Below are 25,190 nucleotides of genomic sequence, written 5' to 3' on the forward strand. Positions count from 1 at the left end.
AGTCTCGAAACAAACAGTACTAGATTTAAAAAAAAAAGATAACAAACACTGTAAACACAACAAGGACAAAAATAAAGCAACACCACTGAACAAAATAAAGAGTGAGATTGATATTATTGTGACCCAACCGTATCGTGCTAAGAATCGTGGATCAAGCTTCCCGGTGACAGCTGTTGTTGAAAATTAATTATTCCTATTCGCATTGTATAACAATAACACGTGGGTCACGCTGTAGGTCACATTGTTATATTCTATTAGTAGATGAGTGCTTGTTACCTTTAAAATATCGTTATTTCTCACCGCACGCGAGAAGGGATTCTTCCTGTCTTGTACCGAATGATGTTCGTACGAGTGCAGATTCGAGACTCGAGTAGTTTGTAGTGAGTTTTGGTGTATCGTATCGCCCTTGCGTACGTAAGGGATAGCGTGGCGGATCTGCGCACTGCGTGAAGCCTTCTTTATGTTTTACGCGTGTGCAGAACCACCAACGCTATCCTGTTACGTGCGCAAAGACGATAGCGTACGATGCACTAAAACTCACTTGCGTCACAAAATACGCAATAACCTCAACGCAATGCAAGTAAGCTGAAAACGGAACAACGTACCGACAAGAAATGCGCATGAAATTTACGCACAAGGCAAGTTATTAAAGCATCCCTTAAGTGAGCTTCTCCTCATGATATTGTCTAATGTGGTAGAGCACGCTTTACAGGCAGCCCTCTACAGGGATTTTTGGGTGCCAGTAATTTGAATTGAATTGAATTGAATTGAAGCACCAACCCAGACCGGTTTTCTTTCTATAAAAAAAAAACAAGGCTGGAAAGCACAGTTATATGGACGGCTGTAAACTAATACATCAGCCGCGATAACTAATCAGTAGGGAGAGATATATCGTGTACTCAAGTTATTAACGCAGCTAGATAATCCATTTATGTTATCCCCTTACTGGACTCGTTTCCACGCTGGATTGGTGTCTTGAGAGAAGGGGCGGTACTTCGATCCGAAATGGATCTTCCGAAGTACATACTGGAACTGGGAATTCAGCAAAAGCCTAAGAGAAAATGACACGTACGCACAAAGAATTGGCTTCATTAACGCTAATATTAAGCCCCCCTAGTTTGGATGAATTTGTTGCCAATAGTAAGTACGTTGACGAGAAAACTAGAGAAAAAGAAAACGACGCATAGTTCTGTCGTACAAGAACAAGATATTAACGAGTGGGTTAGCCCATCCTTACATTTTTTTTTTTTTTTGCCTTACACGTACGACGTGCCATTCATCGTTCTTGTCCTTTCCGGATGGGTATAAAACCCAGTCCCCAGCACCAAATAGAGGGCCATAACGTAGACTAAGGAGACCGCATGAGGAAACGCCTCTCGTAAAATGGCATCGTACGCTATAGAATAGTTATATCAAGCACGGCCGCTGGGTGTGCGTGTCCTCCTTCGAAAACAAGTTCCACTTTATCGTTAATGCCACAACATGTCTCAGAGGGTATCGCTTTTCTAAGCAAGAACAACGCTTAATTTTCATGATGATGAGCGGGGCGTTTCACCACGATATACGATACGCTATAACTCATCGCGTTGATTTGGTGATAATGTAATGATGAGCTTCACAGCGAGAACAGAAGTTCCTACGATCTATGGGAAAAGATGGACAGCGTTTTTAGGGGACGTTGGGCTGGATTTTTGCAAGAACAAAGCGATTCCGTCATAGTGAGAGGACGACATCAGTCTAGACGGTTTAAAAGGCACTGTAAAGGGTAGTCCAGAAACGTTGGAAGCGCGGGCAATAGAGAAGGTACCCAAACCGCGCATCGTCTAGGCCCGATATTGGCCCGATATTGGCTAGATATTAACGATACTGCTCTAACATTGGTCCAGTATATATCGCGAGTATTTCCTGCATGAAGCCAATATTGCGCCAAGATGTTTTGCTGCTTCGGTGGTGTTCCAGATTTGTAAGGAAAAGGCCGTGTTGGTGACTGAACAAATGTGATGAAAGAGGGCAGAAAAAATATGACGCAGGTTTTGTAAGCGCTCATCATTGTAGAATATGAAGATTATGCGCGAGATATTATCTGCGAAGATCGTTGTGAAAGTGTCTTGGACCTATGTTACAAGCACGACTTGTTTTCTTCTGTACCCTCCTTAATTTAAATAGTCCGGTTCAATAATGTGCTGTATCCTCTCCCCCTGTAACTCCTCTCTCTCTTTTTTTTTGTTTTTTTTTTTCATTTTCCCTGTTTCGTTACTTTCGTGTATTTAACTAGATAGCTGTCTGAGTAAAGGTTGTTGACAGTCGGTACCTCGTATGTCTGTCTTATCTGTGCTCGTGTTTTTGTTACCTCCTGAAGCCTTTCAAGCATATTAAATAGTCGTCATACCAACATCTTGGTTGCCTGAATGTTATCGTGCGTGCAGTCTCATGGCAGGTTTAAGCCACTGATTGAGCATATCAAATTACAACGGGAAGCAAATGGTAAGTGGCGCCAGAATGACATTACGGGGGGCACAAAAGTCCACAAGACTTTTTCGAGTCAAGGCTTTTTCCTAAAGGAAGGAAGAATGCATGCAGAAGCGTGGGATAGACATGCTTAAAGCTGTAAGTATGCCCAGTTAACTTGACGATCAGAAAGACATGGTTGTAGCTGCCTTGTAGGAGAGAACGGCAAAGACGCAGGCCAGCTGGTGCACGAGATCCATGGAGCGTGAGCTTGGGCAGCAAAGAAACTAGGACGACACAGACGATATTGCTTGTTTGAGCTGTCGTCTGTGCCGTCCTTATTTGTTTGCTGTCCAAGTTCAGTCTGTGCTCTCCGTGATGGTAGGTACGTGGTTTAATCAATTGCGTTCTGTGCCTCTGCCTTCAGGGTACTGTGGTAATTGACTGTCGTCGTTCAATCAACGACAATGACGCTAACGTGAGATGGATGAACACGGCACTCATTATAAACGAATGCCTCTCCACGTACAAGCTGCAATGTGATGGATAACGGAAACGGAACGCGGAACGGCGCAGTTGTTTTGCGAAAATATTGACGTATTTCCTGAGGTGTGTCTACCTGACATGCGATCCCAACATCCAGGCTGCATTCTCATGGCGTGCCTACAAAGGTCAAATATGCGTATACTAAAGGTAAAATAGAATTGTTTTTCATAATCAGTCAATCAATCGGGAGTTGTAAGAAAAAATAATACCGTTGCCCCATGAAGGGAAACTTCGACAAACGCCGAAATACAAAGATGCCCGAGATTAGAGTGGGAGAACAGGTGCTCGCGCGGCGAGCCGAGCCGAGCCGAGCCGAGCCGAGCCGAGCCAGGTACTGCTGTCCGTTCGTCGTATGGAAGAGAGTCCACGAGGCATCTTAAAAGCCCTTAGTTAGGGATGGCAACGGTAAGCAATGTCATTCCTTATCATCCACGGAAGAATGGTTTCTAAAGTCGAGGAGGATGTCGCGGGCAGGAGGCGAGGAGGAGAGAACGAGGAAGTAGATGGATGAAGAAGGTTGAGGATGGAATAAAGTAGTCCTAGTCAGGAAGCTTCATTTATATTCGTTAAATTATACATAAGGATACAAACGTTGACGAACCTCTCTCATCACTTAAAAAGAATAAGAAGAAATAAGGAATTGCGCAAGAGGAATGAAGTCCGCAGAGACAACGACAGCTGACGTTGAGGTCGTACGCTCTGAGAAAACATACAAGCACACAGAACACACACACAAAAAAAGAACACACACAATTTCCTCTTGGGGACTGGTACATGAATTGCTGTTTAATAGCTGGACGGCAACAGAAGCCGTGATGTGCCGATTGCATAGCACTATATGAAAGCCCAGAAGCGAAATTTCCATTGCTAATAGGGCTGCAATATTCATAATGCAAAAGTCCCTCCGCAGGGAAGCGAATGAAATAACGCAGGAGAGCAACGTAGCCAAGAGACACTGTAGCCAGGTCAACTTTGTCGCGACACATATCCACATTTTTGTCTTTATCGCATCGCCAACAGCATCAGCACTTTATTTCGACTGTTGATTCTAGGCCCCCACTCCCCACCAATTTGACTTCCTTCTTAAGTGAGGATGTTGTGTTGACAGACAGAGAAGTGAACCCTACTGGTCGGAGAAATGGCACTCTCGTTCGCGGGCGCCGCTCTCAGCTGGGTGACGTCACAACGCTGGAGGGCTCGTAACAGCACAGTCTTATAGGGGTTGTGACACTTCGTTTCAAGTTATTCTGGATAAATGTAATTGTTTGCACTGATGTGAAGTTACCACATCGATTCTACATTCCAAGTTTATATTTAAAGGAGGTATTCAATAGACGCGTAGAAGACCGGCCCTGCATATATGAAAACTTATGCGGCTCTGACATCATGACAGTCGTCTCCGCCAGTGAGGAAGTGCGAAAGAGACCATGTGATTACGACTACCAATGAGAATGAGCGGAGCTCTGATGTCAGAGCTTGGCGAGTACGTGTGTTCGAGGGTTTATACTTCCCAAATTACACGATACGTAGAAAAATTATTGTTTTCTTCGATACTCTAGTGTGCCATGCAATGTGTGCACGATGTAATGGCAAACATCTATCAAAAGCGTCACAGCCCCTTCAACGAGGAGCAGCTATCGTGAGTGCAGCAAACTGCTTACATAAAGCCCGGTTCACACGTTCCAATGCGTAAGTGGGGCGGTGGCGGTGGTGCATCTCAAAGAGCTCGACGCTGTCGGCCTCACAGATTCTGGACAGCGTCATGATTACGATCTGGGGGGCAATGTGCATCCTGGACCAACTTCTAAGGGAACTGTACCGATATATGTTTGACAGCTGTCTGAGGAAAACCCAGGAAAACCCCCACACAGCACACAGAAACCCGGCACCGCGATTGGGTACCTCCCTGGGTACCTCCCAGTCTCGACGTGCGGCATGTGATTGCCTGTGATACGCGGGGCGACGCACAGGTTTCTCGTTTGCTCGAAACGAAACGAAACGAAATGAAGCGTTAGCTCCAGTCGTTTCGCAAAGTTGAATGCGAATAACATTTATCCTTCAACGTTGAACAGACACAGGGAAACGAAAACATCGGCCACAAATGTGAACCAATTACTTTAATGGAAGCCGCAAGTGGTATAAATTCTCGTATCGCAATGCGTTTGCTGCACCAGCAGAATGTTCGCTGTAATGTTTGTCCCTGCACATAAACCATTCAGCACTGAAAACAGACTAGGGCGCAATATGCCACTGCGCCATAAAGTCGGCCTGTAACGACATGAAGCGTAATTGAACGATCTGATCCAGGCAACGGGGGCTTGCGAACATTCTCTGCTTCGGGAGGTTTTAAGAGGTCTGACAGTTGAACATGTCCGTGTAGTACCATTGCCCTCTAAAGACATTTGTTCAAAAAAGTACGCAATAAGGTCGCACATCAGATGCGACATTTGTATTGAGTGTTCAAATCGTGTTCTCTTTTTTTTTTCCCTGTTGAATCTTTTTATTATTCGTTTTGTGCAGAAATAAAGATATAATGGGAGGATGGGAACGGCTTTCCTGACCAGTCTTGGTGGTGATTGGTCTTTCCTGACCAATCCGACCTCGTGCGAACAGAAAACGTTGTGTGATTCGAAACAACATCGGTGACATATTTCACTCATACTTGCATATCAGGCAAGGCGTGATCAGGCAGAGAGAGAGAGAAAAAAACACACACATTGAGATGTTAGTCACGACCTGTATTTGCATATCACTTTATTCGCTGTTGCCTTTAGAGTAGGCGCAGTAACGAATCTTTCTCATTCCGCTGTAATGAACACGATAAATTTCGCAATTGTCCTACAGCGATCGACGGCAGAGCATAGAAAACGGGAACACACATTTTCTCACATTCCCGACGATATTGTGTTTTCCGCAATTTTGTCGTCGGTCGGAATAGCGGCATGGTCGAGTTGGTTTCTTCTCCGCTTCTTTCTTCTGCTTCTTCTTTCGTTCTTCTTCCGCTCTTCGGTGGTAGGTAAGGTCGTGCTGGAGACTGGGAGGTGGTGAGTTCGAATCCTACCACAGGCTGTGCTGTCGGGGTTTTCCCCGGGTTCTCCGAACATTTCGTGACGAATGTAGGCACAGTTCCCTCTGAAGTCGGTCCAGGACGCATACGAACCCCCGTCTCCCACTTCTTCCTGCTGTCCCCTCTCAATCTGCCCACGGTACGCCCACGGTACTGCCCTGTCTGTACGGCGCTCATAGCCCCAGTTGCTTCGCGGCGCTAACACGGATATAAAAAATTGCCGTCGGTTACAGTGAAGCCGAATTTCAGAGCTCGCGCGTTCACGTTAAACCACACAATGAACTTTTTTTCTTTTTTCTTTTTTTTTTGCATACGCATTGTATCCTAGCGGCCCTCCAGCGAACCACGCTCAGAGCGCGTCAGAACAGATCCACGTGGGTAGCACAAAGGACCAAAACCGGTCCTGAGTGGGACGTACGAGTTCGCGCCGTTCGTGCGGTCTCCCCACTGGTCCCCACTTCTGTCGTCGCCATACTGCGCCATCTAGTGAAGACGGAGATAACCCTCTCCGGCGCCTCAAGGTCATGCGCATAAGCTGTTGTGAAAAAAGGTCCATTGAAGCATCCTCTGCGTACACCCACTGTTCAGCACGAATGAGAATAGCCATTTCTAAGCCTGCGTGATTTCTAAGCAATATTTTCCGAATAATGAAATATTCCAATACATAAAAATAACCTATCATTAGTACCGAATGCTAGGTACTAGGTCTCAGTAAGCCCCTTTTCTTTTCTTTTTTCGCCCTAAATTGCGTTCCCTACTCTATAAGTATCTTCGATGTGTCTGCACTCGTTGAACTAGCTCATGCAGTGCAGCACTTCTGTATTCGTTTTGTCAGTGCCGCTCGTGCTCTCTGCACTCTCATATTCGTTTTGCAACGGTGCAGCACTAGTTCTGCACGAGTTCACGAGCCGGCTGCACTTGCTGGATATAAAGTGCAGTACGAGTGCACGCGGAGCAGATGACACGTCTGCAACGCTGACGGTTCCTTGATATGTGTGCGACGCAATACCAGTTGCATCGTCCCGATAAACACGTGGGTAGCGATAATGCGGTCATATCTGAGACCTACCGAACGGATGATTCGGATCTTTGCCTGCACGGTAAGCATATTACGCCTGTCTTTACTGTGTTGGAAAAAGGCGCAAGCTTTGGAGCGACCGAGAATCGTTTTTCTTTTTTTCATGAAAATATACTGATATGAAGGACCGAGTAGGAAGAACAAGACACCTATTCGTAGTATCTTCCCACAATGTTCCCGTGATGGCCGGGAACGCGACTGCGATCTTCCTCCCCCCCCCCCCTTCGGCGCAAGCAAATAGAATGCATACGTCGTCAACTCCTTGTTACTGTCGGAATCCAGCAGCTCCAATTCTGCTTACAGGTACAGAGCCATAGCAAACACTTATACCAATGACTAGTAAAGCGAATGAAACACAGGTCACACCAACAGTATACATGAAAGGAAAGGCAAGCGTCAAGAACGTGACAGTGGCCGCGGTGCTGGCAGCAGACCACTAGCTTGCACCTGCACTCCCTTGTTCGTTTTGGAAGCGCTAGTGCTGAACCTATATGCTTGTACTGCGGCGCACGCGCTTGCACCACATCGGCACTCCCCTGAACTAGTGCCGGAGGTGCAGGCCAAATGGAAGATAGCTTATAAAACGATCTTGATACATGAACTTCGGTAACACGTAGGTAACAAGTTAGAAAACATGTAAAGTATTCAAGTGTGTACCTATACTGCAGTGTGCGTTTTCGAGGCCCTCAGCCACAACACTTCTTGCATTTATGTCGCCACGTGTCTTTGACATAGGTTAGTATCATTATATCTTCCATGCCTTTTTAAAAAAAAATATTTTTATCTAGCATACACTGTGCCTGTATTATTTTGCTATATCACGTACCTGTAATGTGTCTCCTAGTACCCAAAATGGTACTACTCTTGAACTGATGTTGCTCGAAATACATTCCTTGAATTTAACATTGCCTCAACTTCGCAGACATAAAAATGTGAGGGGCGAACTGCGATTCAAAGGGAAGAATGTCGATCCTTCAAATAGTAATTGATATCTTCTCCATACTTCTTTGCACTCAGTTCCCGATGAAACATTTATCATACACGTCGGGTTCGTGCGAGCTTTCTTTGTAACCCATCCGCAACGGGATGTCAACTGATAGAGACAGAGAGCCGGATTAAAAGAAATTAATATATATATATATATCTATAAAACCTGCACTGGACGCGAACACTTCACGAGGTACTCAATCGTGCTATCGCGTCCTCCTTTGAAGCAACTTCTCTTTCTGTGCCCCTGTGCAACCTAGTGACACGAAGCGACGTTCGCCGTGACTGCTATTATGACGTCCACAAAAACTCGCGCTTGACTTGCCGTGAGATCATTTAGCAGCACAAAGAAGAAACGGTGAAAGGAAAATGGAACGGGCAGTAGTTACGCCTGGAGCTCCTCATTACATGTGCGCCATTACCTCTTTATCAATGACCCCGTAAGTGATTTTTTAATAGTATTTTTTATTTTCTGCTCCAGACGAATCTTCGCCACCGTTTTGCTGCGACGGAATCCATTGGGCTGCGTTGGAGACGAAAGTAAGAGTAATACAACGAATACCCCTTGCTGAGTGAATCCAGTAATTGGACCCTCATTTACGTTTAGTTTTCTTTGCGCTCTGGTTCATCACGTATCAGATATGACTAGAGGACTGGTATTCGCGCGACGTCCTGGTTTGCGGTAGAAATATAACTTTTGCTTCAAGTCCTCAAGGATAAAATGCGCCCCGCGCAATTAAATTTAATATTAAATTATTAAATTAAATTATATTAAATATGTGTTAAATACATTAATATTAAATATATAAAAAATATATTAAATTAAATAAAATTTGATCCGCGCGGATCTTTTCGTACAGATGCAATGACCCGAGGGGGGGGGGGCGATAATGGCAGGATCGGCTCGCCGTTGTTGGCTACACAGAAGTGAACGTCGCCACGACTATAGCCCCCCCCCCCCAAAAAAAAAGAAGAAAGAAAGAATGACGGATAGAAGATGAAGGTTGGAGATGCGTAGAGGGTGCATGAGTTCGTCGGGGAGAGCAAAGTATTAGATGGGTCGATGCAATGCCCAGATGATCGTGGTGGTGGTGGTGGTGGTGGTGGTGGCGTAAACCGGCTTGCCGTTGCAATGCCCAGGAATGTGCGGGCAAACTAAATAGCACACCTATTACTCAATAGATGCACACAATTCAAATAGTTAGAGAATGGTCGCGTATCTTACACGTGCGGGTACCGTCCTTTCCACCGTCCTAAAGTTTCTGTTCAAATTATGTGTTAGCGCCGCGAAGCAACTATGACTATATATGACTATGAGCGGCGTACTGACGCGGACAGATGAAGAGAGGACAGTAGGAAGGAGCGACGGACGGGGAGGGGGGGTTAGTATGCATCCTGGGCCGCCTTCAGGGGGAACTGTGCCGACATCCGGCAGGAAAGTCTGACGAAAAACTCAGGGGAATCTTCAGACATCACAGTGCCAGGGATTCGAACGCGTGTCACCTCCCAGTCACGGCGTGAAAGGCGATCATCCTAACCACTATGCTCCACGCGAGCTCGTGTCCCAGTATAGTGACACTGATATTCGTTATGCCCAGATACGTTTTTCGCTAAGGGCGGTACACAAGTCGTGGTTTTACGTCGCGAGAAAAAATGTGATCTCCAGCGACGCCACAGCGGTCGGTCTGCGGATTAAGTTTGTCCACCAGGGGGTTCTTTAAAGTGCGCCGAAAGCTCGCCACACACAGCACACGTATCTAAACAACTTCTACCTTGCAACCAAGTTGCAGGCGACATTAAAGTGCAAAATCGATGAGTCACTAGGGTACTTCGAACGTTAGGGCGCAGCAATTAACGCCCCTTGGTTTTTACGATGAAAAAAAAAAGGAAGAATAGAAAGCAGAAGAGAGAGAGAGAGAAGCATGTAACCCCGAGCGCCGTACCTGATGGCCGTATGCAGTCCAATTTGATCTCGGATTGATCCAGTGATCCTCAAGGGCGTGATTAGGACCGTGCTTTCATTTATAGATGCAACCACCACGCAGCGAACAGTAGTAATGAGCTACAATAATGATGGCCAGAAGAAAGAGAAAGAAGAAGAACGAGGGAAGGTATATGGAGCTGTTCCGACCCCATTCGGAATCGCACGCGTGCCATCTGTCTCCTCGTCTAGACTGGCACGTGCACTTATGAACTCTTCTTTTGCTAGTTGGTCCATGCATTTCCGCCTATGTCTCGATTTTTCACATCATGATCATCATCATCATCACCCGGAAAACAGTATGGGAACGTTAAACTAAGAATATGAACGGACGATATTGGCCTCAAGAAGTGTAGTCAAAATTAGTTAGCTTGGTACCGTCGTACAAGGGCGTGCTTCCGAAATTCGGTTCACCCTCTTTAACTCTCCTACATAAAGACAAAGTTCTGATGCAAAAACTAGTCCAATAGTTTAGCAGGTTGCCTTTGCATTTTAGTTCGCCTTTAAGGGTCCCTCGAAGTAATATGTTCTTCTTCAATGAGAACGAGAAAACGCTGTCTTCCAGCGAGGAGCATTCCAATCGCACCAGTTCCCATCGTTAACCTAGACTTCCCTGCATGTGTTTTTGTGCACTCTCCGCGTTTCATATTCTGCCTGTCTCACCAATCGTGAAACTTGCGCCTAGAAAAACCGTTTGGAGCGATTACACCAGCGCGCAACGCACCCGACGTTGTATTTCCAGCTCCAGTATAATCGTGCCGCTCAGAGGAGGGAAGCGGTCGTAAAAGGAAACTTTATAACGAGTCACCATTAAAGCGATGAGTGTGCAGTCTTTTCGTTCTTTTCATCAGACGGGCAATTCAGCGCTCATAGCGCTGGTGACGCTTCAAAGAAGAAGTCAGGGCATGGAATTTACAGTATACGTCCTATATACGTCCGTTGCTGCGATGAAAATTTGTCGCGCGTTGTCCGCTCTTCTTCTTCTTCTTCGTCCCGCGGAGAATGGCCATTAGCCCGCTCGCTCTTCATATTCCCTCTTCGTTCTCTGCTACATTTTTTTTCTTTTCTTCCGAAGCATGCTAGGACAACGAAAACGTCAGGGCGTCAAAATGTATTCACCCTTTCACTGTTCACAAACAGAAGGCACAACCGGAAGTTGTCTAGGGTTCGCATCCTCGGCGGCTGCATGTGGCGCCATGCCCTGTCACTCATTTGTGTTAAACCCATTCACTATTTGTAAACATTGAAAATGACACGGCGTGGCGCCACATGTAGCCGCTGACGCTAGGAACCCTAGACAACTTCTGGTTGTGCCTTTTATTCGTAAACAGTGAAAGGGGCGAAAGAGATGGAAAACATAGGTGGCAGATTGACAGGTAACTTGGGTATTGTGAAAGCTTGAGGCACATACAGAAGCGGAGCGACAAAGAAGCAAGACGGACATGTCCTTCGAGATCGACCTATAGGGGACGACACAGTCACCTTTCTAGTGTGGATAACACGCGGAGTTGGTGGCACTTTTGGTGGTTGGTGGCCGGAAGATCACGTGTGCCGCAATGTGTACGATACTGTTCGGTTTCTCAATGCTCCAGCTACTGCAGTGAACGCGGAATAAACGTATAAGCAGCATAGCAGCAGGCGACGCGTCCACACTGCGGTAGTTCTCTGTTCTCCGCAGCGCGCCGACACCGTTCGATCTCGGGCTGCCAATCATTGTAATTTCGGCTTTCTGGTTTTCTAACGCGCATTTGACGACGGCAGAAGGAAATTAGGTTTACTTTATTTGAAGTTACTTGGCACAAAGATTACGAAGATCAAGATGTGCCGGTTGATGCTCTTGTGTTAGATGCAGCCTTATATTAAATAGTAATCGCTGTTTATTGGAAACTCTGCGTATGCATTCTCCAAGAGCGTGGGTATATGTTTGTTGTACGTGAACGCAAGTAGGGGATAATCGCCGTGAGCCGTTGCCTACATGGATTAGAACACTGGACTGTTACGCGTCGCTCGCGGGGCGCTGTAGCATGCTGGGTGTGGCCAAGCTGGCCTCAACCAGGTCAGCCACATCACCCAGTTAGAGAGTATATGAAGTAACAGTGCATGTTGCGATAACCAAGGCGAAGATGTCGTCAATTCTCCTTTGTCCCTCAACACTTCGGGGCATACATCTTGCGAGGGCTTGCTACTCTGTAGCGCCTACCTCTAATAATAGACGAGCAAAAGTCCCGCCATGGCGACCGAAATATAGACACGATGTAAATTGGCTTTAAATGAGGTGTAAAAAAGGGACTCAAAAGAAGCTCAGTGGCGCGCCGAAGGAAAAAAACAAGTCGACGGGCAGAGATTTAAAGTAGTCTCAAAGTCGACAAAATGCTTTATTCTTTTGACCAATCAACAAATTGGAATCTTGCATAATCTCTGCCATCTGGTGTGTTTAAAGTCGCAGCCTTTGTGCTTACGTACTTTGTGCTACCGTGCTTTGGCCCAGTGTAGTACAGTGAGAATTTGGTCCCAGTGCTCACAGAGAGGGAGAGGGGTGTTATGAACGCGTGAGGAAGGCACGCCCGACGTGTAACCTGCAGCGAATCATCTGCTTTCCGCGGTCTGCTGCGCTGGACTAGAGTCAGACTATCGACACTGAGGTCCAAGGGAGAGCGCAGGAGCGCCATCTTGTTTCCGCACCACACCGGTACCATCCCGAGTTGAGGATCAAAGACTGCTAACGTAATGCTCCCTGTGGGATAGAGAAGAGTGTATGATTGTTGTGCGATAATCCATGTACTGTGCACCAGAGCGTCCCGAGGATGGCAAGGTGAGCTCAAAGCCGTCAACCTTGATGAGCTGCTTGCAAACGCCATCCCCCCCCCCCCCCGCGCACGATAGATGGCATCGTGAGCTGAAGTGCGCGTGGGTAGCGTAGCGCGGAAACAAAATGGCGCATGCTCGCTCTTGGAACTCAGTGTCGATACTCTGAAGCGTAGTTTATTTAGTGACTCTGCGCTGGACGTGCCCGTCCATGACAATGATGGCTCTGCGAGTCGGTTCCCTTGGATTCAAATATGACTCATATAACCACAGTGTTCTTCCATCGTCAAAACAAGAAACGTCGGGATAGATATATCAAGGGTATGAAGGAATTAGCTCTTTGTTTTGAGATATGTTACGAAGTTACAGAGTCAGTGCATATGAATGATCTTCCTACTCGGTGTCCTTGGGATGTGATAGAAAGTCATCTTCACCGCATATCGTTCTGCAGGAAGGACGCTGGAGAGCAAATTTCCGTCCCAGCACTAGGAGTTTCATCGGCTTTAGCGATCTAAATTTCCGTCGCTTCTTGAAAGACCGCGCGCGCGGCTCCGGATGTGAAATTCGTGCCATCAGAATAAAATTCATGGTGTTTTCCGGAGCTGTCGTTTATCGACAGGAAGTAGACGATTGATTCAATGACAGGGCTCCGGAACTCGGGGATGTTCGTTTGGCGCTCCGCATTCCTGTCGGAAGCTTGCAGGCCGGATAACGCTCGGCTTATTTTCAAGGAGCTTCTTTATATTTTGTTTCCATAATACACGCGAATGCGACATATTCTGGATGACTTCCCAAGCAGCACAATGTACTGAAAGTCGAGTGCAATAGGGGTGGACGGGTAGGTGCAAGGCCTTGAACAGACTTCTGAAACTAAGGAACATTGACAAGACACATACCGTCCACCCCTATTGCACTCGACTTTCAGTACATTGTGCTGCTTGGGTTATCTTTGCTACTTGCACGCAGGAGAGGAACTGTGTCAGTACGCCGACCGCGATGTTGTCAAAGTAACAAGAGGCCATTATCAGATAGAAGGGTTATCGGTCTCGTGGATTTATCTAGTAAACAAAAAGAAAGACCAGTTTCGCTCTTCCCGTTTGTCAAAATTTCCCGCTATAGGTGTGTTGATTCCCCTGTGTATCTGTGATCATGTCTTTACCATTAGTGACACTGCATGTTTGAAAGTGCGACTGTCACGGAGCTTATCTTCTTGTTTCCCGTCGCTATCCTATCCTTCCACATGTACACACACGCCCGGTTCTACACCAAGTCGGGGAAGTATACGGCGTGCCCCTATCGCCAAATGGGGAGACTGATTGTGAATAGAGCCGAGGATTCTCGACGATGTGGCTCTCACACACCCATAAACAATTGATTCGTAGTAAAGAAATGGCCGTATCGTGAGCTTGCATATTCTCAGCAATGCATTGCATAGAACCTAAATACCATTAATTTATTTGTTTCTGTTCAATATACTGAGTACTAATAACGTACTAAGGTCAGCTTATAGTTGATGAGACCAAGAATCCGCTGTTCGTTTCTAACTGCAAGTTATGCCCTTTTAGCTTATGTTCGCGTTTCTGTAAATGGCAGCGCGTTTATGAGAGGATATGACAGATGTAGTCTTTACAACAAAGGGGTGTAACTCGCACTTACCCGATCTGAAACGTTTGTGGTCAAACAGCTGTCTTTGGAGCAAAGGAGGTCGACTTTTCGTGGATAGTTAACTCTAACACGTAGTATGTCGATGCTATGATGCTACTAGTGCTATCGATACTAATTTTCTAATAATCTTCTGTTAGCCTCGTCAATGGTAGTGTCTTATTATAATGAATACTGCAACACATCTGCATCTTGAAATGCTGCCCGAGCCGCTCGGGATAGCATTCACCTTTGTGGGCGTGTAGGTAACTCAGCCTGCTGGAAGGGCGCCGCTTCCCTATGGATGGTCTTTAACAGATTGATGCTTCTAAGCACGGGAAGTCGCGTACGAGGTGCTCACTATATATAGGCGATCCGGAGTTCAGTAAACAGATAGAGCAGGAGGTGCTGTACCTCTCCTATAGGTCAACAGCGTACATCGCATGTGTCACTTTCCCAAAGTGGATTACACGAATTAAGATAGTCGAGGATTATAAAGGGCTGGAGTAGCTGAGATACGAGGTGCTAAAGTTTCTGAGCATCAAACTTGAAGGAATGTATACTGAAGAATGAGGAGCTTATGTAGGCACACTTGCACTGCTATAGCCTCGAAAGCTGTTCTAATAGGCAATTTGCTTATTTTGTAGAAGCCTTGGTGAGGATCCCTTGGTCGTTGCTTTGAGGGGGGGTGGGAGAAGTCGAAGGGGGGGATATGTTTATTGAGAAAAACAAACAAGAGGTTAGTCAGGCAAAGGCCGACTTGCTATTCCTTTCGTAAAGAAGAACGGAAAAGGAGAGACTATAAAGTGAATAACCGTGGTCGAACCCCCAGATCCTCCCGCCTACAAAATACCACGGCCGAATTGATGTGTTCTCATTCTGGAGGGGCCCTATCTGTTCCAGCTCAACGTGACGGTCAACTCAACCACAAGGACTCCCTGTTCCTCGGACATGGGTCAGCTACGCACAGTTCGGCGGCAGCCCGTCATGCGTTGAGTGCGCTACCTCCCCGACGCTTGGAGGGGCAAATCGTATACACATGACATCATTCTAGTAGAAATCGATTGACTCATTGATTGATCATGAAGAAGAAAAAGAAAATGGGTGAAAATGGCTCCACATACATTGAGACCAGCAACTCCATGATAGAAATTGTTTGAAAGCGGTACCGCTTCATTGTAGCAAACGTCCCATCCCATCCCATCCCATCCCATCCCGCACTTACCCTACCGCACTTCAGAAGAAGTAATAGCAGTGTCGAAAAAGGTCCTTGCAAAGCTTCCGTGTGAAACAGGGGTCGGATTCACAAACGCGATCGTAAGTTACGCTAAGATGCGCTAAAACGTCGTAGCCTGCGACGCGCGTACGACGGCGTCGTAAGCGCGATTCACAAAGCTATCGTAGTGGAGAGGGTACCCCCTTTGACGAGGAAGAGGAAGTTGCTCGCTTCCTGTCACGTGCACCTCGGAGACAAACAGCCAAAGGGTGCGAGACTATGTTTTCGCTATGGTAACGATGACGAAAATTTGTGATCGCACCAATAAGAGTCGTCCCATTAGAAGAAGACGAAGTTGTTCGTCCCCAAATGTTTTGTTACTGCACGTGCTCTCGGTCTTTCGGTAGCCATAATGGATGCCATGCAATCACAGGCGAAACGCGTTCGATGACACAGCAAATATATTCCTAGTATGTTCGTCTCGGGGAGGGGGTGGGTGAGGGTGTTTTGTAAACGGTGTGTGGCACTCAGTTTTGCAGCTTTTATGGCTTCTTTTGCCTTTCTTGCAGACAATTTGGAGGGGTGTTGGGGGTGTTTTAGCGGAGTGTAAGGGATGCTTGAAAAATCCCTGCGACCCGATTTTACGGAGCACAAAGTTGAAGCATTTGTTGAAGGTTACCAAGCAAAAAAGTGCTTCAATGTCACTTCGGGGATGGTCTCGAAGGTTTTGTGGCAAAGTGCAATGCGTTCGCGCGTATTACGGAGTCTTTGTTTCCCGTCTCCAAATCCACCGCTACCAAATAACGTCGCCATCTTTCTTCGTAAGACTGCTCGGGAGCTCTCGCAGGATTCCGCCGTAAGCTGCGACGATTTTGCGACGCGCGCCCTTCGTGAATCTACACTTCGTCGTAACTTTCCCGTACGACGGAGTTACGACAGATTCCGTCGCACGAGCTCTTTGTGAATCCGGCCTCTGTTCTTCAAATGGAATACAACCCATAGAAATTCTGTTTTCTTCGGAACATACCCTTTCAGAAGTTGCTTTTTGTAGAAGACACCGTTCAGAAATGTGCTTTATAAAGCGGTTCAGCGTATGGTATGAAACTTAGATTAAAATTATCCATGTACTGCACATCTGTTCCCCTTAGCTGTGGCCCAGACTACATGTAGGCCAAACAGGCAGGTGTCTCAATATGAGGCTACGGGAACTTGAGCTGATGGTAAAGAACAATAGCCCATCAGGTCGTTTAGCGATACACACCAAAGATTGTGGCTGCTTCCCCAATCCTTGAAAGGAGCAGAGCAACTGGTTAGGGAGCTATTTGAAGCCTATATACCGAATCGGTGTATACCGAACCGAATCGGTGAACATGCAAATGAAGTGCCACCCATCACAGGAACTTCGACCTGCGGAGAATAACATAGTCTTGGCACACATTCGTGAACATGGCATGAGGAAGACTATACTTAAAAGGCAATAAACTGCAAACAGTAAAATTATTTGCAATTGAGAGTTAGCAAACTGTGCTGTCGTGCCTCCCTCCGTCCGTGTGCAGTAATACTGTGGAATATGAACATGTACCCCGTTAAAACACCTAGCTACACCAAGCAGGTATGCGCAGCAGGAAAATACATTTACACTCGCGAGGTGTAAAAGAAAATTGCTTTTTTTTTCATTTTTCCGGTCGGACCTGCGGTTATCGTCACCGAACGAAGTGTACCTCATTCCTTTCGTTTTCGTTCCACCGGAGAGGTTGTGTGTCATAAAGCATTTACACACCGCAATATTCACACCGCAATATTCGCCGCTTGAGGGCTACGCGCAGCAACATAGGAATATGGGCCTTGTGATAGTCATACTCTAGGGTCGTCCATAACACACAGCACTTGTTCCTTGGTATATCATGTGGTAGACGCTGCTCTCTCGTCACAAGGGATTAGAACTCATTATTCATTCCACAGGGCTCCGCTAAATATGCGCGATAACAGGACACTAACACGAAAGAAAAGGAAAGAGAAAGAAGATATTCTAATTCGCTGGTGTCGCATTAATCAAACCATGTGAGATTGCATACGCTATTACGAGACTTACCGAAAGAATTTTCTGTCATTTTTCTTCGTTGGTATAGCCGGCTAGCGTTCGAAGACTCAAAGTAAAGTTCGACGATGAGCCAAGAAAGAAGAGGAATAAAAAAAAAAAAGGATTCCGCTATGACAAAGTGTTGGAGGAAATTACCTGGAGATTATGCGGAAATATCTGTTTTGTTTTATAGACTTTTCGTATTGCGTCGGTTTCCGTTCTATAGGTTAAACATTAATAATGACCTGACGTGTTTGTTTCAGGTGCGTAGCTACTATGCCTTTGTATACTTCATTGGCATGACCGTAATCAATTTAAATTGTTCTTGGCGCAACCGTAAAAGTAGATACTTTGCAGGAGAATTGAACTGTCGTAACGTGTCTAAAAAATCTAAAAGCAGAACTTCACCGACTAGCTCGCTCTTGCTTCAACCATTGAGTCAAATGATACAGCAAACGGTTCCGATTTGAGGGAACAGCTGGGGCATGGCCTTTTTTTTTGCGGCCAACAACGGTAAGCTACTTCGAAAGCCCCCCCCCCCCCCCCCCTTGTGTACAAATAAAATTGTCACAAATTTCTACAAAAGGGCGTAGGCCTCCCATCTTCAACAAGAGTCGCAAAGATGACGATACCGATGGGAAATGTGGTCGATTCTGAGCGTACCATATGCGATTAATTTATGTCTATAAAGAGTATTTTCGGACTATTATATTTCGGAGTATTTTTTTTACATGTCATCTCTGAACATGGCCTGGCAAGGAAAATCGTCGCAGTTCTCAATATGCTCTGCAAATGCTGAGCTCCGACAATTTTACATCTATACCAGCTGCGATGCATGTCAAGGGCGCCATCCTCACGCAGTCGCACATAGCATTCCAATGGATCATAAACCTGTTACCATTTACATAATACCGTTTAACGTGTTTTTATGTGTTTCATGCTTTGCATGGATGTATTGCTATGATGTACCGCAGACTTGTGCCCGTTACTCGAAAAAAAAGTAATTGATTACCGTTACCTCTACGCATAAATTTACTGATTACCGTTACCAATTACTCGACTCCAAATGTAATTGAGTAACGAGTAAAAACGTAACGCGTTACTCCGGTCGTTACTCTGCATTCACGCAAATTATATCCGTATTTGTGTGCCTCAGAAAAAAAAAAAAGTTCAACAGCGGAACAGCTGAAATAACACAAAAAGCAAAAAGGCGTAGGACAGGTAGATCTCTACGTCTACAGTATTTCTCGCAAGGGAAGACGTTGACCCGATTTTGGGAGAACATTGCCTGGAACTTCCCCATGACTCACTAAACCTCCAAAGCTTCAGGTACCACCACATTGGTGTAGGAAGAAATTAGAAAGAGAGGCCTTGAAATTCCAGGAGGTTATTACAATGACCTGCGCTTGCTATAGTACAAGGATCCAACAAAGGCTGACGGCAGGAGGGGTTTGACTTAGGGCAGAACATCTGAAAGATAAGTTAATCTCTGCCGGAAAAGCAATCACTTACTGAGTAATCGATTACTCCAAAAAGTAATTGATTACCCGAAAAATTACTGTCACAGTAAAGTAACTGATTACTCGAAAAATTACTCAAAAATGTAATTGATTACAAGTAACGCAATTACTAGTAACGCGTTACGCACAAGTCTGGATGTACGTCTATTTGTATGCGTATATTTGTAAATGTCTTTTACTGGGTGCTGCCCCCTGCCATCTATTTGTGGTTCCGGATTTTTCAAGCAACAAGTCAGTAGCTTTTGACCCGGGGCTGTGCCATCATTGATGGGGACTGATATTTAAAAAAACAAAACAATTCATTAGCGAAAATAGTGGACCCTCTCCCAAATTAGCATGAGTGGCAACGAACACTGGACCCACTAGCATCTACAGGACACCTCAGCAGTTCGAGTTTGATTGCCAATCTCGGGAGACAGCGACAGACAATTTGTTCTTAGTGAGCGGGAACAAGCCCACCTCCCGGGGATAAGGGAAACGCGTAGAGGGCTAGAGGCTATATCTCCCTGTGAAAGCACTTCCTCTCATTATGCAGGCCCTGCTGTACGCTGCGAGCAAGAAGCGCTTTCCCTAGATGACTTTTACGCGAGAATGGTTCTCTGGATAATGCAAATTGCGGACACTGTCAGCAAGACGAAACTATCGAGGGTAATGATTTATTGTCGTGCATATGTAGGCGTGTGGTAGACATATCCTGGACACTATGGGACTTGTACGCTCGACGATGTCCTCCCAAGCAGCATAACATCTTGGTCCAGTATTGGACCAATCTCGGACCATTATTCGGCCGGCATCGCCAATACTGGTTCAATCTTGGGCTAAGCTGTTGTACTGCTTGGGCTACATCTCAGAGGCGCACTTTCACTGAAAGATAACTCCAAAATTCACACTCCATTCCACTTCCTCCAGCAAACGGGACTTTGCCAATGTCTGTCCACCATCTTAATTTCAACATCTCACATCACATCGTCGCTTCTCATGCTGGCTACATCCGTGGCGCTTCCCACGCGGGTGAGGCCATGAATGGCAAGCCGGAATCGTCACCGTCACCGTCACCACTACCACACTCTAAGAAAAAAAAAGGAGTAATTTTACTCCTTTTGAGGACTAAATTCATTGCCACAAAAACAGTCCCTTTCGGGAGTAAATGCAAGGGAGTAAATGAATGTCACAAAGTATATAGAGACTGTATTTCACGCTCTGTTCTAAGAGTCCCATGTACATAATTGGTGTGCATGCATGATGTGATGTGATGTGAATAAAGAAAAACGGGGATGCATGCATGAAAATACCTTGAATCAAACTGTCAACATTGAGTGATACAAAATCTAGCGGCATACACAGGGCACAATTTGCGAAAAAAGAAGCGTTAAATGTTTTTTTTTTTTTTCACTCTGTGTGGGCGGAAAATTGCTAATTTGGCTGAGTTATACAGCCTTATGCTACCAAACCTCCCCACTTCATCATCAGAATATATATGTTGTTGTTGTTGTTGCTAGCAAATTGACCAAGAGCACATATTTACGTAGGCTGTTGCTATCGACCCTATTTAGCATCGTTCATCACCTCCTCATCAAGACACATCTCATCCTGCCCCATTGTACCTTGGGGTAGTGGGCCGCACCTTACGTGGCGAATTTCCCCATTCATTATCATTAACCTATTTGTTGTCGTCGTTGTTGCATTCGGAAGACCATTTGTGAAGTTCAGGGACTATTTGCAGTCCTGGGGAGTAAATGTCGGGCTCAGAAGACTAAAATAAAGAGTAATCGCAGTCTAGGGGACTCGAAGCTGCAATTACTCCCTATTTTACTCCCTTTTTTCCCTTAGAGTGCACCACGTATTTTCTAGGGAGGATATCGTCGACAAGCGTCACCCGATAAACAAAATTACCACGATTTCCAACATTCATCCACAGCGGCTGAGCCTCCCGTCCCGAGCCGTTCCTACTTGCTGTTGCCACGGCGGTTACGTTAACTTCATCTTGGTATTAGGGAAATTAGGCTAAATCATCGACTACATCATCCAGCGAAATATCTTCGTCGAAGCATTCAGAACACTGAACAACCTTGCAACTACATAATATGGGGTTCGACGATGATACAAATTGGAGACACTGTGAGAACAATGAAACTATCAAACAAACCGCAAGGACCGGTTGGAAAGAAACACTCTGTGCAGTCTAGCAGTTCCTTTGACTCGACCAGAGCCTTGAATCCCCTCAAGCATGTTCCTTTAACCAGTTATTAGTTCAGCGCTTCATAAATCGAACTAGACTTGAAACACTGCCCAAGTGGAAAGAGTCGTCCACGCTTTCTTAGAGTATCACAAGGGGCTTCCTTGCTTGCCTTTCTCGCAGTTACAGGAGTCGAGCTGGGATAATCATGCATTATTATCGTGTCACTGATAGTCATTATGATATATATATTTCGTTTTGTTCAGCGGTGGAGAATTCCCCAGACCTTGCTGAGTTTTTAATGGCGACCTAATCACAAACAAATTTATTACATTTATTATTATTATTATTATTATTATTGATACGCGAGAGCCAAAGCAGTCCTCATCAAATTAGGTCTCACAGACACCAACCACTGGGTTATGCCGCGTTTCCCTGAGCGTTATCGGACAAGTGATAATCGAATCAACAGCACTGGGTATGTGTTAGCGGTGCTGCTCGCTCGTAACGGAATAGACACTGTCCGTGTAAACAACTCTTGGCACATAGACAATATTTCGTGTGCACACTTACCGGTGGTCGAAGCTCAAAACTTATTCGTAGCTCACTCGATTCAACCTAAAAGGAGTTTAGTCTTCACTCTTTTGGAAGCGATGGAAGGCGACACAACAAACGCACGGTTGACATTGAGAAGCTGCAACCATACTTCATCCCGCATCCGGGAACCCTGTGCTATCATTGTGTGCACCTGTGTGCTATCATTTCCGTCTCTTCCATTTTTCTTTATCGCATTTTCTCCCATTTGTTTCTTTATCACATCACCATAATGGTGTCTTTCTCTCTTACACGCGAACAAAGGGAAGTCAACAAAGGGAAAGGAAAACGTGTCACTAAAATAAAAACGTTTCTCGGCGACCTCGTCGTTATCTATGGCAGCATTCCCAAGCAGCACAATGTACTGAAAGTCGAGTGCAATAGGGGTGGACGGTATGTGTCTTATCGATGTTCCTTAGTTTCAGGAGTCTGTTCAAGGCCTTCCACCTACCCGTCCACCCCTATTGCACCCGACTTTCAGTACATTTTGCTGCTTGGGTTCACATACACCTGTGCAATAAACATCAAGTGACCGTGAATTGATCAGGGGCATTTCTTTCTTCTCCCCTTCCCTTCCTCTCCCATCCCCTTCCCCTTCCACAAAGGAGCGAAACTTGCCGCCTTGTCTGAGCAGGCAGACCTCACTCCTTAGAACACTCCTTAGAACTTCCATAGAACATCATACCACCGCCACCTCTCTGGAAGTGCGTATCGGCAGAGGGGACAGGGGAAACCCTCATGTTTAAGCTAATGCCCTTCCCTCCCTGGACCCGCCGCTGGAATAGATCGAAGTGAATTGCGGCATATATCGAAGGATTGGAATATGGTCGACTTGCTCTCGAGCTTGAAATTATCAGATACACGCATCATATTCAATGACAAACTGGAGTGGTCGGCAGCCAAAATTTCAGTCGGGGACAACAATTTCCTTGCGCGCACCCTAATTGAGAGATAGAGTAGAAAAATATGTTCCTGCAACAAGTTCGATAAACAAAGAGTAATTTGAGTAATTTAAAAAAAAAGTCTTTTTCACTTACAGCTGCTACTGATCAGCTTTCAGCAATCAAGCCGTACGCTATAAGTGCCTCAAATTGTTCTGTACAACAGCCGCATGCCACCCTTTCACAGTGCGTCCTCTCCATTTCATTACAATGAAAGAACCGAAGCACAAAGCGAAAAAAAAAAAGCTTTTAGAAACTCTTACCTCACACAAACTTAACAAGCACGCAACGGGGCACGATGTCGTGGAACATTCAGCGACACGTGGCAGGAGCAAAGTTGGCCCATAATCCTGAACTGTCGGCAGAAGTTACATGAGTTATCCCGGTCCAATGCGGGATGCGAAGGAACAGCTGCAGATCCATAGGGGCCCAGCGCATGGCACACGCGCCCTCACTCCTGTAGGAACTGAGCGGCACGAAAACTCCGTTCGACGGCGGGCGCGCGTCCCAGCAGCGTGGCCGCGTCAGAAGCGCCCCAGCGCCACTTCTGGGATGCGAACGAAGCAATAGGTCCGAAGGTATCTGGTGCCGTTGGAGTTGTTTTGTATGCGCCTGCGTGCTTGGGACGATTGTGCGTTCTTCGATCCAAGCGTTGCTCGCGTTTTCATTGAAAGATATGAAGGGATTGTCGGAACCCCTACAGTTAAAAGGAACGAGTAACTCTGTTGAACATGATGGGAATTGATGTTCTTGAGGCTGGAGCACAGAGAAAGGACAAATACATACAAAGCCTGAAGCGTCTAAGATATTAACGATAAAAGGAGGAAGCCACTGGAAAGCCAGCTGTAGGACTCGAACCCACATCTTCTGGATTACCGTTGCGGTTGATGATTCTGGTGTGCGAGTGAGAAAACATGTAAGATTGAAAGTAGAGTAATTGATTGAGTGAGATGTGTTTGTTCCTTCATATGACGCACCCTTGGAAGTTACTGGAGATGCGTGTTAGCTTAGCTCAATCGCTAAGAGCCCTGGGGGCACGCTTCATCGTCGTTACGGTCGTTACCAGCTAACGAGTGGCGGGAAATTCAAAATGGCGGGCGGGAAATTTAAAAAGGTGGGCACGTGATAAAACACGCGCACGGCGCTCTTCGCGCGATACGTGAAGGACGTGATACACGTCACGCGCAATGTGTCACGTGCCCACCTTTTTGAATTTCCCGCCACTCGTTAGCTTGTAACGACCGTAACGACGATGAAGCGATTAAGCCCCCTGGACCGGTAATCCAGAAGATGTTGGTCCGAGTCCTACAGCTGGCTAACCTTTTCAGTGGCTTCCTTCTTTCATGAGTAATTCTGTTTTAGGCGGCAACGTGTAGCTGCTGACCCTGGAGCTGGCGCCTGGGATTCGCCCTTCATGCTATGGGTGGACTTCGAGAGCAGTTTGTCGAGCATGTTACTCTCGAAGAGGCAGTCCACAGTTTGAGCATGGCTGTGAACAGATTACGGCAGTCACAACCACGCAAACACTTGGGGTGTAACACTGGAAACAAATGCATTGTTGCCACATGAAGCACCCCATGTCTTATAATCTTCATTTATATGTTGTTGCTGTTGCTGTCACGTAAACGATACTAAATGCTTAGATTCTGTCATATTCGAAGCACGTTTCCATATTAACTTATTGCTTTGCGATTTGTTATTGATAAATATGACGCGGTTTCGCAATCATGATGATGATGATGATGGTAGGATAAAAATACGGAGATGTGAGCCCGCGCACCGCGAGACAAGCTACTCCAGACCTAGCAGAGAAAAAAAAAAGGAAAAGAGAAACCGTCTAAATCATGTTTCGTGGCTGAAAAAATAAAGTGGAATCCCAAGTGGGATATATAGTGGAACCACTTGAACAACAAAGTGGGTCAAAGTGGAACCACTTTGTCAGCAAAGTATAGGGTTATTCAGAGCATGAGTGCTGGTTTATGAAGCCAACGCATCTCAGATATAAAAATAGGAACGGTGAGGCAAGGTGAGGAATGGTAGGCTAAAACGATAAGGAAGATGTGACTCATCTAATCAGTCAAATATACAAGATGGGCTCACTAATTTTGTG

General features: G+C 45.9%; 1 protein-coding gene across 11 annotated transcripts in view; it reads right to left on the reverse strand.

Moving 5' to 3' along the window:
- The window catches only part of LOC135399023 (trissin receptor-like), a 456,620-nt gene that overhangs the window by 89,844 nt on the left and 341,586 nt on the right, over nt 1–25,190 (reverse strand). The window contains exon 1 of one of the 11 annotated variants that reach the window (XM_064630658.1): nt 23,344–23,603. The exons of 9 other annotated variants lie outside the window; for them this stretch is intronic. The gene's annotated coding sequence lies outside the window, so the exon portion shown is untranslated. Of the gene's footprint in view, nt 1–22,118; nt 22,231–23,343; nt 23,604–25,190 lie in introns of those variants that run through there. One more of the 11 variants, XM_064630657.1, reaches the window with a different exon arrangement.

This window comes from Ornithodoros turicata, chromosome 6 (genome assembly GCF_037126465.1).
Source record: "Ornithodoros turicata isolate Travis chromosome 6, ASM3712646v1, whole genome shotgun sequence".
In the NCBI taxonomy this organism is placed as follows: Eukaryota; Metazoa; Arthropoda; class Arachnida; order Ixodida; family Argasidae; genus Ornithodoros; species Ornithodoros turicata.